This window comes from Amborella trichopoda, chromosome 7 (genome assembly GCF_054954075.1).
Source record: "Amborella trichopoda isolate Santa Cruz 75 chromosome 7, AtrichopodaSantaCruz75HAP2 v2.0, whole genome shotgun sequence".
In the NCBI taxonomy this organism is placed as follows: domain Eukaryota; kingdom Viridiplantae; phylum Streptophyta; class Magnoliopsida; order Amborellales; family Amborellaceae; genus Amborella; species Amborella trichopoda.
In genome coordinates this window covers 11,115,107-11,132,385 of record NC_142342.1, presented here as the reverse complement: position 1 = coordinate 11,132,385, position 17,279 = coordinate 11,115,107, and the positions used below count along the sequence as shown (strand labels likewise).

The 17,279-nt window shown below is 34.8% G+C and overlaps 1 long non-coding RNA gene across 1 annotated transcript; it reads left to right on the top strand.

The window, feature by feature from the left end:
• Positions 1–3,270: 3,270 nt before the first annotated feature.
• LOC148781252 (uncharacterized) lies at positions 3,271–5,920 on the top strand. Its single transcript, XR_016058931.1, has 2 exons — positions 3,271–3,488; positions 5,533–5,920. It is a non-coding gene; the product is annotated as an uncharacterized LOC148781252 (long non-coding RNA).
• Positions 5,921–17,279: the final 11,359 nt, after the last annotated feature.

Genomic DNA, 17,279 nt, shown 5'->3' with positions numbered 1-17,279 from the left:
GTCCTCTGGGTCTGGGTCCATGTTTTAGACCCGTTCGCTCGGACCCAAATGACTTGGACGCGACCTGTGTTGAGTCTGGATTTGGGTCCAAAACAGATCCTATTGGAGCGGGTTTGGAGTCGACCCAAACAGGCATAAAATATATAAATGTATACACTAAAAATAATATATGGAGTTTTTTTTTTTTGAATTTCTAGATGTGATCTGGGTCAGGTCCCGACTTGGGTCACTTGGACATAACCTGGATCCAGGTCGGGATCAACCTGGACCTGATCCGACTGGTTGCCACCTCTAACTAGACACCCAAATGCAACTCTAAAATGAAGACTAAGAGTTCTTACAGACTTGGAAAACTGTACCATGAAACTTTAACGCCACCACCACCATCTTTGCAGGCTATTCAAGCCTCAATAAAATTCACAAGAACCATAGTGCTCTTTCATTGTGCATGGACAGAGACCTGCTTTTAATAGGAACAAAGGCCAATCAAAATGAACTCTTAACATACGACATACGGCTCCAGCTAGGAACGCATCCCACAAGAGGGCCAGATTCCCACAGGTAAAGTGTTATCGATTCAGTCCCCATGAGTCCTATCATAAATATTGGTAATCCATCGATGTATCGTTTGATCTCTGAACCTGGATCTCTTATTCCAAACTGCCAGTAATTTCTCTTTCACCTCTAACAAGAAGCTTTTGCCATTTCTTTTCCGTGACAAACAAACCAATAAATTTTTGGAAGAAACTGGAAAATGCATTGAAGAAGATTCCCATCACTTGTTAAGTCTCCAGGCTTATTTTCTTCATTATCTAAGGATGAAATGGAAGCAGACTTATGAATACTCTAAAGCAATGTTGGACTAGATTCAACAGTGCCCCTGACCATGTAATGGAAATCTCCATCCTTAAGGAACAAAGAAAACAATATACGATGGACAAGACGAGATACATTCCTATAAAGCTTCCTTGCAAAATCTTTTCAAAACACTTCAAAACTTTCTCTTCAAGCTAAAGCTTGAACAGAAAGTTTCGTTAGGGTGGGTTGTGCTACCATAGGTGGTACTTCATGGGCGCCACCCACAGGCAATGGTGGGCCATATTGGGCCTCCCATGAAATATTAAAAATTAGTAAAATAAATTATATGATTATTTAAAAATCCATAAAATCAAATTTAAATATTTAAATCAATCTAAAATCATTATCTCTGTTTTTATAAATCAAAATTTGATAAATAACATATCTAGAGATCAAGAAAAGTTTAAATAATAATTTTAACATTATATATCATTAAAACAAATATAATTAAATTCATTAGATGGAAAGATGATCCATATGATTTAGGAATTAGATAAATAAATGTTGGGGTACTCGACCTTCAACTGTGGATTACGATCCGTACTTGCTTTATGAAACCGACCCAGTGTTTCCCATGACCCACAGTCTATGTAGGAGCTTATTAGTGGGTCACCAAAATCTGACAAATGAGCTTAGGGATCATAATTCCAGTTTGTGGATTTCAGATTCTCCCATAGAGACATACCAAGGCACCTAGACCTGATGTGACCACAACTCCTATAATGCATATGGATATCTCTCGCACATGCATAAGCTTCACCATAAAATGTGGTTTGCTTTCCCGAAATGGATATCATTATGCATGCCCTGTGATAACTCGCGGATGAGGCTTTAGCCCCCGTCTCTGAAGGCCACCATTACACACAAAGGTCACACAGTCCCTCGGTTAACTCATCCGGGTGTACTCCGACTTCATCAAGGGATGACCTATTAGAACCCTTATCAGATAGTTTTCTATGCTCAGGTAACATAGGTTTTTCCCAACCGACTGGCATAGCTCGTCAAACTCAGTCCGATATCAACACTATCGTTTGCTTAGTATGGTCCACAAGGAACCACACTATCACTGAGTTCATGTTCCACTATATCATTTTATTTTACAAGCATTCATGAGATCTTTAATGACCACACTCATCCAACATCCTGCAGTGGTGGCAGCGGCTTCCTGTCCTTCTCTTCACTTGGGTACAAAGCCCTCTCTCACCTCCGCAACTCGGGAGTCACCGTCCATAGGGGCCTTTCGGATGATGTATTCATTCACATTAAGGGTGAGTTCAGCTTCACCTTCCCTCCTGACCTCAAGGGCATCCTGCGTGAGGACCTCCCAGTCGGCCCTTGCTTCCTTGACGGGTGATGCGGCAAGGCCCATCAGCTACGCATGGCCCTCAACCTACCCATCACGAGCATCTCCTACCAGGTCACCCAAGGCAAGTTCCGGTCCAAATCGTGGGGCTTTCGACCCTCCGATGCCGAACAGGCAGTCAAGATCGCAAGGCTTGCCCTTGTAAAAGGCCTCTTCTAGTCCCCTTTTTGGCCATTATTACATCCCCTATAACCCTTGCCTAGTAGGAAACTTGTTCTATTTGTCGACAAGAATCTCTCCTTTTTTTGTGGCCTTGATGTCGCTGACTTCTTCGATCGCTACTGGTTTTTCATCGGGCATTGACGGTCTTCCACCTAGTAATGGTGGCATTCCGACATGCCTTTGGCGTAAAAAATCAGCGAGCTCACAGAGAGAGGAGGCATCCAGGAGAAGCATGGATAGTCGTTGCAAGAGAAAATCATGGGGCGATGATTTTTGGAGAGAGAGAGATGGCTTCATGGTTTTAGGGATAGTAGATAGCTGTCCGGTATTTCAAATGTCGAACAGCTGTTTTTGCTTTGCACGACATAAACCCCACCTGTCCAGCATTACTGGACAGAGGGTAACTTCGAGAAAAAAAAAACACCGCGAGGGGGGAAGGTGTCAACCGTAATTTAAGACAAACGTGATCCCATTTTGTAATTGACCCCACCCCCAATATGGTCTGTACGTAAATTTTTCATGATATTATTGATGTCAAACATGAGTGGGTTTTAGGAGTGTCTAACATCATCAATATCAAACAGACTAAGAGATAAGATGTTTTTTTATTTTAGCCATACCTTGAAATCAAAAATAAAAAAAAACGAATTTTCCCACCTATTTGATGTTGTAGAAAGCTATAAGACAAAAAAAAAAAAAAAAAAAAAAGAAGGTCGGGCAAGGCTGCTCTCCATGTAATTTTGGAAAAAATGTGGAGTAGACCATAACAAAGGGAAGAAAAAACGGTATGTACATAAATTTGCCTAATTGAAATGTTGATAATAAAAAGATGATACAAAGGGCTGATGAGATGCTTATTTCTTCATTTCATTCTCATTGTATAAAATCTCCAGCAAAGGGAGTCATCTGACAGCTATTCTTAGGGAGAGAGAGGGAGGAGTTCTTGAAGAGAGAGAGAGAGTTCATGAGTTGAGAGTATACTATTCTTCGAGAGAGGGACAAGTTCTTAAAGAGATAGAAAGAGTTCATGAGTTCAAATTGATCCCAATAAGCGGTTGAGAGAGAAAGTTCGTGATTTGAGAGTTGAATCACAGTAAGCAGTAAGGTATCTTTCTTTCTAATTCTTCTCTTAATTTCTTTTCTTTTTAAGCGCTTCTTGTACTCTTCTATTTTTCTTTATTACTTGTTGAAGATGTGATGAACTTGTTCTTAAATTCATTGCAGTATAACGCAAAAAAGAATTTCCGTTCCAAAGTCTACAATTTAGTAGGAACTTCATTCTCATTTTCAAGACATCTATGGAATAAGAAGAATGGCGTTTTATTGTCAATCTTTGTATGTGTCTTTATATTCCTATTTTCTGATTTTTCATTTAAGTTCTTGATATTTTAGGCCATTCAAAGGCAGGCAAAATGCAAGTTGAAAACTGAAGCTAATACCGCTTTGTACATTCCCCCACGTGGGGAGGATGACAGGGAGGAATGCAGTCTCTCTTTTTCTATTGGGAAAAGTTTATATAGAGCTGAGGCTCTAAACAATCAAATTGAAGCCTACATAAAAAATTTTACTAGAAGAGTTGTTTTGATGCCTAAATATCCTCAAATTGATCATCTCAACATTAAGATACTTGGACATGAGAAAAAAATAGATTTCAAATTTTTGCGATAGTGCATTTTTTAACGCATTTTTGGACTGTCAATTTTTTAAGATTTTCAAGTTTTCATAGATCTGTCAATCTACAGTATTTTTGAAACTTTACATTTTATATATAAATATGAAAATATATTTCAAGAGTATCACAATGATTTCGAGTATTGAAACCATATTTCTCGATGCTATTTGAGGGTACTAATTTGATTGTTTAGACTTTAGAGCCTAGGCTCTATACAACCCTTTTCTATTTTCTTGTTTTCCTGTGTGTTTTTGTTATTTAATGCATGAACTTGACCAAGTAAGAAAACAAAGCTTCTTGCCATAATGAGAAGTCAAAACATAGGAAACCAAGCCTGTAAAATGGATGCATCAAACAATTTTGAGGCAACTTTACTCGAGAATCAAGATCTGAGAGAGAGAGAGAGAGAGAGGAACTTTCCTCTCTCTCATCGCAATCCTCATAACCTCCTCTCGATAGGAACTTCCTCGCTTTCTCATTCTAATTCACATAAACTTACTCTCTTTAAGCCATGCTTGTTTCCTTTTTTTGTTTTTTGGTACTGAATTATAATTAATTTTCTTTGATTTATTTTCTCAATAGTTTTGTCTTTGTTTTTGTTGGTTTTTCCATGATCCATTCCTTGTTTCGTTATCTCAATACAGTGGTGTTAGAAACTGCCATGCCTTTTTTCTATATACATAAATAAAAATAAGAGGAATCTATCAAACCATACATGACAGATTCATAAATTATAGGGGTGGCAACAGGTTAGGTATGAGAGATTCATAAATTATAGGGGTGGCAACAGGTTAGGTATGAGAGATTCATAAATTATAGGGGTGGCAACAGATTAGGTATGAGATATTCATAAATTATAGGGGTGGCAACAGGTTAGGTATGGGTCAGGTCCGGCTGGACCCAGACACAGACCCTAATAATATTCGGGTTCAGGTTTTGGACCTGAACCCGACTCGTTGGTTAAAAAATTGGATCCATACCCATATTCATCGGGTTCAGGTCTTGGTCAAGTCCATTGCCACCTTGACTATGAGCTTTCTTTTTTTGTTTTTTTTTTTTTTCTTACCTGTTTTTTTACTATCATATACCCATATTATTGACAACAAAGTAACACTCACCGACTATTAGATTTCAAGTTGCCTAACTTGTCGTTTAATAGCTAGACATGACTACGAGTTCTTATTGTATACAATTATTAAGACACCCAAACGAATAGGGCATAAAGTAAAGTAATTTATCTCCAATGGTTTACAAGTACGGATCGGGTTCAACTGGACCTGAACCCAACCCGGCCTGCCAAGTCTAAATGCTAGACTCATACCCAGACCTGTGTCGGGTATACCCAACGGGTCCGGGTCCGGGTCCATTGCTACCCCTTATAAAGTAACACTTTAGCATGTCGTCTGATTTAATTTTAAAATACCCATCAAAAGGACATGGCCCTGAGCTGGAACATAACAAATGGGTAAATTTGCAGAATTTATGATTTCAGAAGGCTGGTGTGAATGGCCTTTCTGAGATGAAACGCCCATCTCTCCGACATGGCCCTGAGCTGGAATATAACAAATGGGTAAATTTGCAGAATTTATGATTTCAGAAGGCTAGTGTGAATGGCCTCTATGAGATGAAACGCCCATCTCTCCGACATGGTCCGAGGAGGAGCCCTGGTGAAGCCTGGTTTCAACTACCAGTTCGTCTTGCATTTATCGCTCGAAATTTTTTTTCCCAATGCCTAGTAGGTGACATTACTGAGATTAAAAACAAAGATATTCCAAGAAGCATTCATTGAGATTTTTTATGTTCTTTCTCACACTACACGTTCATAACTCATAAGTATTGGCGAGCATTTTCAGCATTTTTTATTATCTCTCTTTCTGAAGATTACGCCTCCAAAATCCGAAAAAATATAACTTCATAGCCTAACTAGAATTCATTTCTTGGATGATTGGGTGATCAAAAGGTGGAGGCTGCCATTTTTTATGCTCTTTCTCTCTCTGCCTATTGCTGCCATTTTTCTGCTCTTTCTCTCTCTATCCATTCACAAGCATTCATGAGTATTTTGTAGCATTTATATACTCTTTTTGTTTTTAAAATTACTTAAAAAAAAAAAAGAAAGTAAAATTACAAACCCTTTTTCACACTTTTTCCTCCAAATATACTTTTCTAAGAAGTAACCCCAAGTCAAAAAGTTTATTCTTTTTAGACGAAATGCCCTTTACACAAGAAATTATTTTGGCCAGATTTGACATGGACTGTCAGACCCGAATAGCAATTACCGGATTGGAACATCAAATTATTGGACCCCTGCATTTATGTCAGGCAGAACTTTGAATTGTCGGACCCCTTATTTTAAGAAAATTGAGTGTCGGACCGCACTTTTTAACAGCCTAACCCCTTGTGCAAATGCTGGAGACCCAAAGTGGGTGAAATTGGGTGGTTGCATTTATATCCAGTTTGAACGAGAATCGATATAGTTTGAACTGGATATGAAATTGGGTGGTTGCATTTACTTCATTGACCAAGCTCAAAGTTCAAAAGAAATATTCTCGAACTTTGTGATACACCCAAGCTATCATATTTCAAATTGGATGGTTGTAAGCAGTGATTTAAAAATCGGCGAGTCGCAACAGACTTGAATGGTTAAATCGATGAGTTGCAACAGACTTGGATGGTTAAATCGGCGAGTCGCAACAGACTTGGTTGGTTATAAGCAATGGTTGGATGGTTATAAGTAGTGGTTTAAAAAGACTCGCTTGAGTCAATACGGGAATTGATAACCGGAACCGGCCGTATGACGTCATAAATAAGCAAGAAACCGCCCCATATGGGGTCACGGATCGGGGAATCGATAACCCAAACCGCTCGTATGATGTCATAAACTGGTGGCTGACTCGCTCGAGTTGACACGAGAATCGATAACAGGGACCGCCCGTATGACGTCATAAACCGGCAAGAACCGCCCCGTATGGGGTCACAGATTGAGTATGATGTCACAAACCTGTGAGAACCGCCCCGTATGAGGTCACGGATCGCAGAATCGATAGCCCGAACCACCCGTATGGGGTCACGGATCGGGGAATCTATAACCCGAACCACCCGTATGATGCCATAAACCGGTGGCTGATGTTTTGAGTGTGATTCCCGCCTCAAGCAATTCTTCGTGTGGGGAGCTGTTGCATTTCTTTATATAAGCATTGTTTGTCCCACCTCTCTTCGATGTGGGACAATTCTCAATGGCCAACGTTGATATCTTAAGTCAATATAGTGATTTATTATAATTAAAGTAACATGGCGGTTCTTAGGTTCGAGCTTTGGGCTGCTGTTTTAACATTTTTCTTTTGTCTTAAATCTTTTTTCTTTTGTCTTAAATAATGTCATAAAAAATAATGTGTTTTACTTTTGTCTTAAATAATGTCATAAAAAATAATATACAGGAAGAGAATAATGTCATAAAAAAAAAAACTAAAGAGGAAAAAAATAATGTCATAAAAAAATAAAAAAGCATTTTATTTTTATCTTCCAAAAAAAATAAAAGGAAGAAATAATGTCACCAAAAAAAGAAAAAGAAAACAGTAAAATAAAACATAACATAACAAGCATTTCTTGTCAAAAAAATAATTTATCTTCCAAAAAAATAAAAGGAAGAAAATAATGTCATCAAAAAAATTAAAAGAAAACATAAAATAAAAGATAATACAACAATTCGAAATTTTAATGGCCATTTTTTCATCTATTTAATCCATTCTTTATTGTAGTCTATGTATGATTATATATTTTATCCATGATGATTCTATAATTTTTCCTTTATGTAATACAAATTTAATGGTTAACATAAGTTCATATAGAGAAAAACCATCTCAATATTCACAAATTGATGAAAAAATGAAAGTTAATAATGTAGTACTATCATTTCTTATTGGATTATGTAAAAACAATATTTATAATGAATTTTAACAATTTTTTTTGTATTTTTTTTAAATCTTAATTTGACCGATTCAGCCAATTACCAATTCGGATCACCAATTCACCGATCCATATTGGCTTTTAAGTAGCCCGATCCGGGGCACTAATCCATTTTTTGAATCATTGGTTGTAAATAATTGTGAGCTCCTTATATCAAAGGTAAATGGTCTCATTGTATACAAATCCTACATATATATATATATATATATATATATATTAATTGTGAGCTCCTTATATCAAAGGTAAATGGTCTCATTGTATACAAATCCTACATATATATATATATATATATATATATATATATATATATATATATATATATATATAGAGAGAGAGAGAGAGAGAGAGAGAGAGAGAGAGAGAGAGAGAGAGAGAGAGAGAGAAAAGATGAGATTAGCCTACTAGCTCATATAAACATATGAACCCAACATCCCAGATTGAATCTGGGCCGATTTGACGATTACAGATGTCTAATAGTGTTTGAATTTTAATTGTTTTTCTATAACTCTAAATCATTTGAAATTTTAGGTGTGAATTTATAAAAAATAGATGAATCTTAAAAAAGTATCAAAAAAATATTTTACATGAAATAAATTGACCAAAATACCCCTGAAACATTTGAGGGGTATTTTGGTCATTTTATTTTTTACAGATAAATATTTTTATATTTTTATTAGGTGCACTTTGATGTGAAGAATACACACCTAAAATTTCAAGTGATTTCGATTTGTAGAAAAAAAATAAAATTCAAGCACTACCGGATATCTATGATCATCAGATCGGCCCATATTCAATCTGAGCCGTTGGGCTCATATGAGCTTGTAGGCTAATCTCATATTGAATCTGGGTCTATTTGACGGTCACGACTTCATTTCGTGTTTAAATTTTAATTTTTTTTTTACATATCCAAATAACTTGAAATTTTAGGAGTCATTTTTTCTCACCAAGGTGCACCTAATAAAAATATTTAAAACATAATTTGAAATAATGAAATTGACCAAAATAACCTTGAAATATTTTAAGAGTATTTTGGTCAATTTATTTATTGTAAATTATTTTTTTGATATTTTTATTAGATTATCCTATTTTTTTGAAAAAACACGCCTAAAATATCAAGTTATTAGATTTTGTAGAAAAAACATTAAAATTAAAATACGAAATGAGGTTGTGACCGTCAGATCGCCCCAGATCCATTTTGGGCTATTGGGCTCATATGAACTCATATATTCATATGAGTTAGTGAGCTAATCTCAGCATTATATATATATAAGATTAAACTAAGTGATAATACTAAGATTAAACCAATTTATGTTTTGTTTTTAAATAGATATAAAAAATTTCATAGCCGATTTCTTGATCTTTGTGTTTAGCATGAATTGATGCTTCAAATCCTTGTCAAACCTTTCCTAATACAACCCCAACTAAAGCTCTAAACCCATTTTAGGTTCTAACTTTAGATCAAAGGGAATCAACGCTTTTGAAAATTTTAAATAAATAGTCAATTCTAAATTAAAACTGTAAAAATTTTAAATAAAGGATTGTACATAATGGGATCATTTACCTTTGATACAGGGATGTCACAATTTATTTGCAACCATCCGATGTGAAATTTGATAGGTTGGGTGTGCCACAAAGTGTTGGTACGTGTGTGTGGCCAGGAGGCCTTTAGACGTGCAATATTTATCTCTCTTATAATTTAATGCTTATCACTAAAAAAGAAAGCTTTTTAGAGAGAGAAAGTACCGTTATGTAACGGCTAGAAAGTAACCACCCACTTCCCAGGATTACAGGGCCACGTTTTATCAGAGATTTCAGGAAGAAGCTGAACGAACTCTTTCATCCCTTTTTAAGAAGGGTTTCATGGGTATGGAGAGGAACACAAAAATTTACAAAGTTATCAGTTCTGATAAAAGCCTGATTTTTGCGATCGATAGTCTCGAGACACTGCCCCTATTCCTAGGAGTGGGTCCATCGCTTCTCTCAAATTTTTCAACAGTGGTATCAGAGCAGGTTGTGGAAGCGTGGTGGGCTCATAACCTATAGGTCCCAATTTTTTTTTGTATTATATATATATATATATATATATATATATATATATATATATATATATATATATATATATATATATGTTTTCTTGAGTTTAATTTACAGTAACTTTGATATTGTGCTTTGTTGTTCACATATATCTTGCTGTAAATTTTTTCCAACCTTAAATTTAATAGTCTGAATTTATTTATTTATTTTTATGAATTTCTCTCTCTTAATTTACTGCTCCTCATCTGCGATTCAGTGTTTGTTTTTACTGGTATTGTTGGTTCTGGAATATTTTCTCTCCGTAAATTCTTTTGCCATATTTTCTCTCTCTAGATTGAGTTTGGCTTACGTGATCACAGCGTACTCGGATAAATGCTCCGTTTAACCTTTTGTAGAGAAAAGTTAAAGAGATAGAGATGCTAGAAGAATCATCAAAGTAATAAAAGAATCATCAAATTAATAGGAAGAGAGAAAATAAGTTTAAGGTTGTTGCAGAGGAGTTATCTTGACTTAGCATATGCCTCAATATTAGGTTCTCGCTCTACGGCTCAATATTAGGCTTTCTCTCTAGAATATGAACAAGTTGTGTAGTTATTTTCTCTCTCAATAAGATCAATATGTTGATACAGTACATACTTGAGCCCATGGTCAAGTAATAGAGAATAAGGCAAATAATTCTTCTCTCTATTTTCTAATAAAATTAATAATAATAATAATAATAATAACAATAATAACAATAATAACAATAATAACAATAATAACAATAATAACAATAATAACAATAATAATAATAATAATAATAATAATAATAATAATAGTAATTTGTAAAGACTGTCCAAAAATTTTCTTCTACTCTTATGCAACGTAGCTGAGCATCTAAATTTGCGTATTGTTATATATTTTTTTACTGACCATGGACGCCTGAAAATTGGCATCTTCTTTCTTCCATTTTTTTTGTTGCTGAAAATTAGTGCATATATTTTTTTTTATTGAATCTTATTATGCACACTCCAATTCTGTTGGAGTTAAGGCTTACATATCAATTGCATGTATTTTTTTTTTTGTGACCTATAATTTAAGGATTTTCGACATATTTTATTTGTATAATAATTGTCACTGCATTGCATAATTATCCTATGCTTTGATCTCTTTAAGTTAGAAAATTTCATGATCTTGATTTTGTGAATCTTTTTTTTTTTTTTTTTGTGATTATGCGGTGCCATATTTTTTTTATTGAAATATCAAATATCTTTGTAGACTCTCTATATTGTGCTAAGACATATTCACATATTTAATGAAAATTATTCTTATGCAAGATTTGACATAAAAATAGTTGTTGCCTTACTTTATTAATTTTTTGTTGCATTACAGCAGTGCGAACATAAACTGTTCAAGAAAAATTTTCTTTGAAGTTGCAGCTCACTGAGAGTCGGCAAACTTATTGTTTTAGTTAGCAGGCAACCTTTTCTTAAACACAATTAAATTTGTTTTTGAACTTTTACGTATTATCTAACCATTTAAAATGACATCTAAGCTAGTCATGTCAGAATTATCCAAACTTGAAAAACTCAATGGGATCAATTTTTCTATGTGGAAAAGAAAAATTGGATATATTCTTTTTCAAGATAGGGTAGATTATGTTTTAGAAAAAGAACTACCAGTTTTAGAGCCTAATGCCAATGGTCAAGTCACAAGGTGACTTGAAAAGTGATTAGAAGATGACACAGTAGCTATGACTACTATGTTGAGCTTTATGGAAGATGATTTAATTAGAGCCTTTGAGGATTACACTACAGCTCAAAGTATGATAGGTGTCATATTTGAAAAGTATGAGACCACTTCTGAGACCCATGTACAATTGTTGTTATAAAAATACAATTCTTGTAGAATGAAAGAAACTGACTCAGTAACCGAGCACGTCAATAAAATGACAGTGCTCACAAAAGTCCTTGCTGCAGCTGGGAATCTAGTCCCCGATCGCATGCAAGCGTCCATTGTCCTTAACAGTCTCCTTCCATCTTGGGAGTTTGTTGTAATTGCATTGAACAATTCTGCACAAAGGATAACCATGTTAAATCTTCCCATGCATTTTAATATTGAAGCTGAGAGAAGAATGAGGAAGAAGTCAAATAAGCTCCACTTTACCCAAAGTTTATCTTCTCAGATCCTCAAGAAACCTTTAAATTATTAGAAAAATAATAGGTACAAGGGAATGTGGAGAAATTTTAAAAATCAAAAGAATAAGGTTGAGAAGACCTGTTTTTATTATAAAAAAATTGGGTACATCAAGTTTAATTGTCCTAAGCAGAAAAATAAAAATAGGAACCAAAATAACAACCTTGTTCGAAATAATCAAAATAAGAGAAATGATTTGATTTACGTAGTCATAGAATCAATAGTTGCCGATCATGACCTGAGAAGTTGGTGGGTCGACTCAGCCTCCACTTGACATGTCTCGAGGACCAAGGATGGATTCACATAATTGAAAGAGATTGCAGCTAATAACCAGCAGATTTATATGGGAAATGGCACCTATTGCGATGTACTAGGTGTTGGTACTTTCAAGCTGTATTTACCAAGAGGAACAAATCTCTTATTGACTGATACATTGTATGCGCCCAATATGAGGCACAATTTGATTTATGTCTCAAGGTTAGGCGACAAGGGTTATGAAATAAGGTTCAGGTTTGGTCGGGTTACCATTGAGAAGCATTCTAGAGCTTTGGTGTACGGTACTAAAGTTGACAATTTGTACCGACTGAATATTAATGAAAGTTCATCATTTTCTGATTACATTGATGCTTCTTTTGATGCTTTTATGCGTATGGATAATCCATATTTATGACACTTAAGATTAGGACATATAAATAAAGACAAAATGAATCAAATGGTTAAAAGATACTTACTCCCCAATTTAGGAAAAATTGTATTCAAAACATGCGAGCCATGTATTTTTGGTAAATTAACTACGAAGCTTTCCCTAAAGGGAAAATGTCTAGTGAATAGTATTGTTCACTCTGATATATGTGGCCCATTAAATGTGAAAATATATAGATATATGGAATATTTCATAACATTTATAGACGATTATTCACGTTATGGATATGTATACCTAATTAGTAAGAAATCAGAAGCACTAGAAACATTTAAAGAATATAAAATTGATGCAGAAAATCAGTTAGGTAGACATTTTAAATTCTTCGAACAGATAGGGGAGGTGAATATTGCTCCGCCTTACTTTCTGAATTTTGTAAGGAGCATGATATAATTCACCAAACAACTAGATGAAAGGAGAAATAGGACTCTAATAGACATGGTTAGGTCCATGATGAGCCATTCAAATTTATCACCTCATTTTTGGGGTGAAGCTCTCAACAATACAATATATATCATTAATTGTGTTCTAACTAAATCTATAGACTTGACTCCATATAAATTATGGACAGGTCGGAAATATGACGTTATTATCTTGAAAGTTTGAGGTTCTTGGGCACATGTGCTTATACCACCACAAAATAGGGATAAATTACAAAGTAAAACTATAAAATGCTCTTTTATAAGCTATTTAAAAAATTCGAAAGGGTATAGATTCTATAACCATGTACTAGATCATTAGTAGAGAGTCGTGGTGCTCATTTCTTAGAAAATATAGACAATGAAAATATTTTAAATAAGCTTATTGACTTACATGAGATTGATAAAGATAAGGGTCTAGAAGACCCTGTTTCTCAGACTCCCTCTATATTTGGTTAGAATGATTCAATTGAATCAAGTATACCAAATATGCCCAAAAGAACTAGAGCCCTACCTACGACTTTAGAAGAATTTTATGTATTTATGAATGAAGATAATTACACTTCAATATGTGATGATACAATAGATGAACCTCGTAGCTACAGTGAAGCTATTAGCTCACATGACTCAGCGGAGTGGACTCAAGCCATGGATGATAACTTGATTCTATTAAAAAAAATCAAATTTGGGAGTTGGTTGACCTCTATAAAGATAGAAAAGCCATAGGTTGCAAATGGGTCTTAAAGAAAAAGCTTAATGCAAATGGATCCATTGATAAATATAAAGCTAGGTTGGTAGCTAAAGGATTTACCCAAAGGGAGGGCATAGATTATGTAAAAACTTATTCTCCAGTAGCAAAATTTTCATCTATTAGGATCATCCTTGCATTAGTTGCATATTATGATCTAGAATTATTTCAGATGAATGTCAAAACAACTTTCTTAAATGGAAAATTAAAAGAAGATATATACGTGAAACAAACAGAAGGATATATAATTAAAGGCCAAGAAGACAAAGTATTTAAACTTAAGAAATCTTTATATGGTCTAAAACATGATACTTTATTTTGCATAATGCAAGCACTGAAATTGGCTATATAGCTAATAAGTTAGACCATTGTGTATATGTCTGGAATAGTGAGAGCAATTTTGTTATATTGTCACTATATATGGATGATATTTTGATAGCCGGTAATGATATTGGCATGATTAACCATACCAAATCATGGATAAATTCTCATTGTGAAATGAAAGATATGGGAGAAGCCTCATATGTATTGGGCATTAAAATAACAAGAGATAGAAGTTCAAGACTTCTATGTTTATCTCAAGAAAATTATTTAGAAAGTGTTTTAAAGAGATTTAGGATGGAAAATTGCAAGCTCATAGATATACCTATTTGTAAAGGCTTGAAATTATAAAAAAAAATGTGTCTATTAAATGATAGTGACAAAGCTGAAATGGAAAGAATTCTTTATGCTCAAGCTGTAGGATGCTTAGATTATGTCATGTTATGTACAAGACCTGATTTGAGTCATGCATATGGTTTTTTAAGTAGATTTCAGAGTAATCCTGGGATGGCTCATTGGCAAGCTGTAAAAAAAATACTCAGATATATTCAGAAAACTAAAAATTACAAGTTGTGATTCCAAACTAACAACTTAGAGGTTATTGGGTACTCTGATGCAGATTTTGCAGGAGACCTAGATGATAGAAAATCAACCTTAGGAATTGTATTCCTCTTTGGAGGTGGGCGTGTTTCTTGGTCTAGTAGAGCTCGGTACACTATGGAAGACGAGTTTATTGCTTGTAGCATTGTTATAACTTATGCCGTCTGGATTAAAAGCTTCATAAACGATTTGAAGCTGGATATAGCTGACATACCAGTTAAAATTTTTGTGATAATCAGGCTGCTATTTCATCAATTAGAAATAGAGCTTATAATTTCAAGAGTAAGCACATTGAAATTGATTATCATTATATTTATGATATTATTAGAAAGAATGAAATAACTGTAAGTTATTTACCATCTTCAGATATGATTGCAGACCCTTTAAGGGATTGAGTGCAGAAATATTATCAAAGCATGTAGCTTTGATGTGACTTAGAAATATTTAAGTCAGGAACTCCCAAATGGAATATTTTTTGATGTCTTGGTCATGAGAGGAAAAACCGCATTAGCCTGAAAAACCATACATGACTTTAGATATTTTCTGTTATGAGATGTATAACCGCACTTGCGTGAAAGCTTCATGACAAAAATATGCACATAAATGTTAAATTCATTAAGTAGTAAAGATTTTATGATATTTCAATATATCTGGCCCTCATGGCCAAGTGGGAGATGTTGGTACGTGTGTGTGGCCATGGGGCCTTTAAAAGTGCAATATTTCTGTCTCTTATAATTTAATGCTTATCACTAAAAAAGAGAGGCTTCTTAGAGAGAGAAAGTGTCGTTATCTAACAGTTAGAAAGTAACCACCTACTTTCCAAGATTACGGGGCCACATTTTTTCTAAGATTTCAGGAGGAAGCCGAACGTTGGAGAATAACCTCCTCCATCCCTTTTTAAGAAGGGTTTCATGGCCATGGAGAGAGACACAGAAATTTACAAAGTTTTCACAGTTCTGATAAAAGCTTGATCTTTGCGATCGCTAGTCTCAGGACTCTACCCCTAATCCTAAGAGTGGGCCCATCTCTTCCCTCAAGTTTTTCAACATAAAGTTCGAAAAAATCTCTTTTGAACTTTGAGCTTGGTCAATAAAATAAATGCAACCACCCAATTTCATATCCAATGGTCAAGATTAATTGTGACCACTTTGTACCAAAGGTAAATAGTCTCATTATATATTTTCCGTTTAAATAAACAGTCAATCCATAATTCAAAACTATGAGATCTTAATTCTTTTTGTGTAAACAATAACCTATAGTTGGATCAAGAAAACAGAATTAGGCCTAGGATTCGATTTTTATCAAATATCGACCATCAGTTTTGAAGGAATCGGAAAAACTCAAATTTAAGCCCCAACATGTCTAGTTCTTTGATCTACAAAATCTATGAAATCTAGTGGTTCCCTCTTGATTCTAAGGCTCCCGGTAATTAGATATATTGAAAATCAATCTTAGGTTTAGATTTTGGATCAAATTTTTGGGGGTTTAAGGGTTCGATGAGGGAAAAATGAAAAAGGGAAAGCATCACTAACCTTAGGAACCCCTTCTATGATCTGATTATAGTATTCAGGCAAGTATCGTAGTGACTCCCCCAATTATTGTAGAACCCGGGGTAAGTCTACTTTGAGTTCTACCTAGGCAACTTATGCAAGATTCTTAGAATTTTAGATACACAATCCTCTTATTTCCTTTCCTTATTCCAATTGTCATCCATTCTAGATCCGCCTGCCCATCGCCATGAGCTTGTAGTTCACTTAGGCAGGTGATTGCATACTACATGTATTTGGAAAACATTCAAAGCAGAACGGTGACATCTTCTAACTTAATAGTGATTTATAGCAATCACGAACGTAGCAACCAACACAACCAGCCCATTATATGCCCAAAAAACAATCCATCCCAGCCTTGGGCCTGCATGCTCGTCGTGAATGTGGGTGTCGTTCAATCAATTGTTAACAGTTGGTAGATTGTTGAAGATTAAAACTAATATACTTGCTTGATGTAAATATGTGGCATATGAGATGTTGGGTATTGTCACACTTCTTCTTGGAGTGGGTGACAATGACCACGGTAGTTCAATCAATCGTTCACAGTTGGTAGATGTGGAGAAGATTAAAACTAATATACTTACTTAATGTAAATATGTGACATATGAGATGTTGGACATTGTCACACTTCTTCTTGGAGTGGTGACCATGACCACGACAGTTGTTATCACAGCGGCCAACAGGTTATAAGCCCAGAAGATTATCAATGCATAGTAA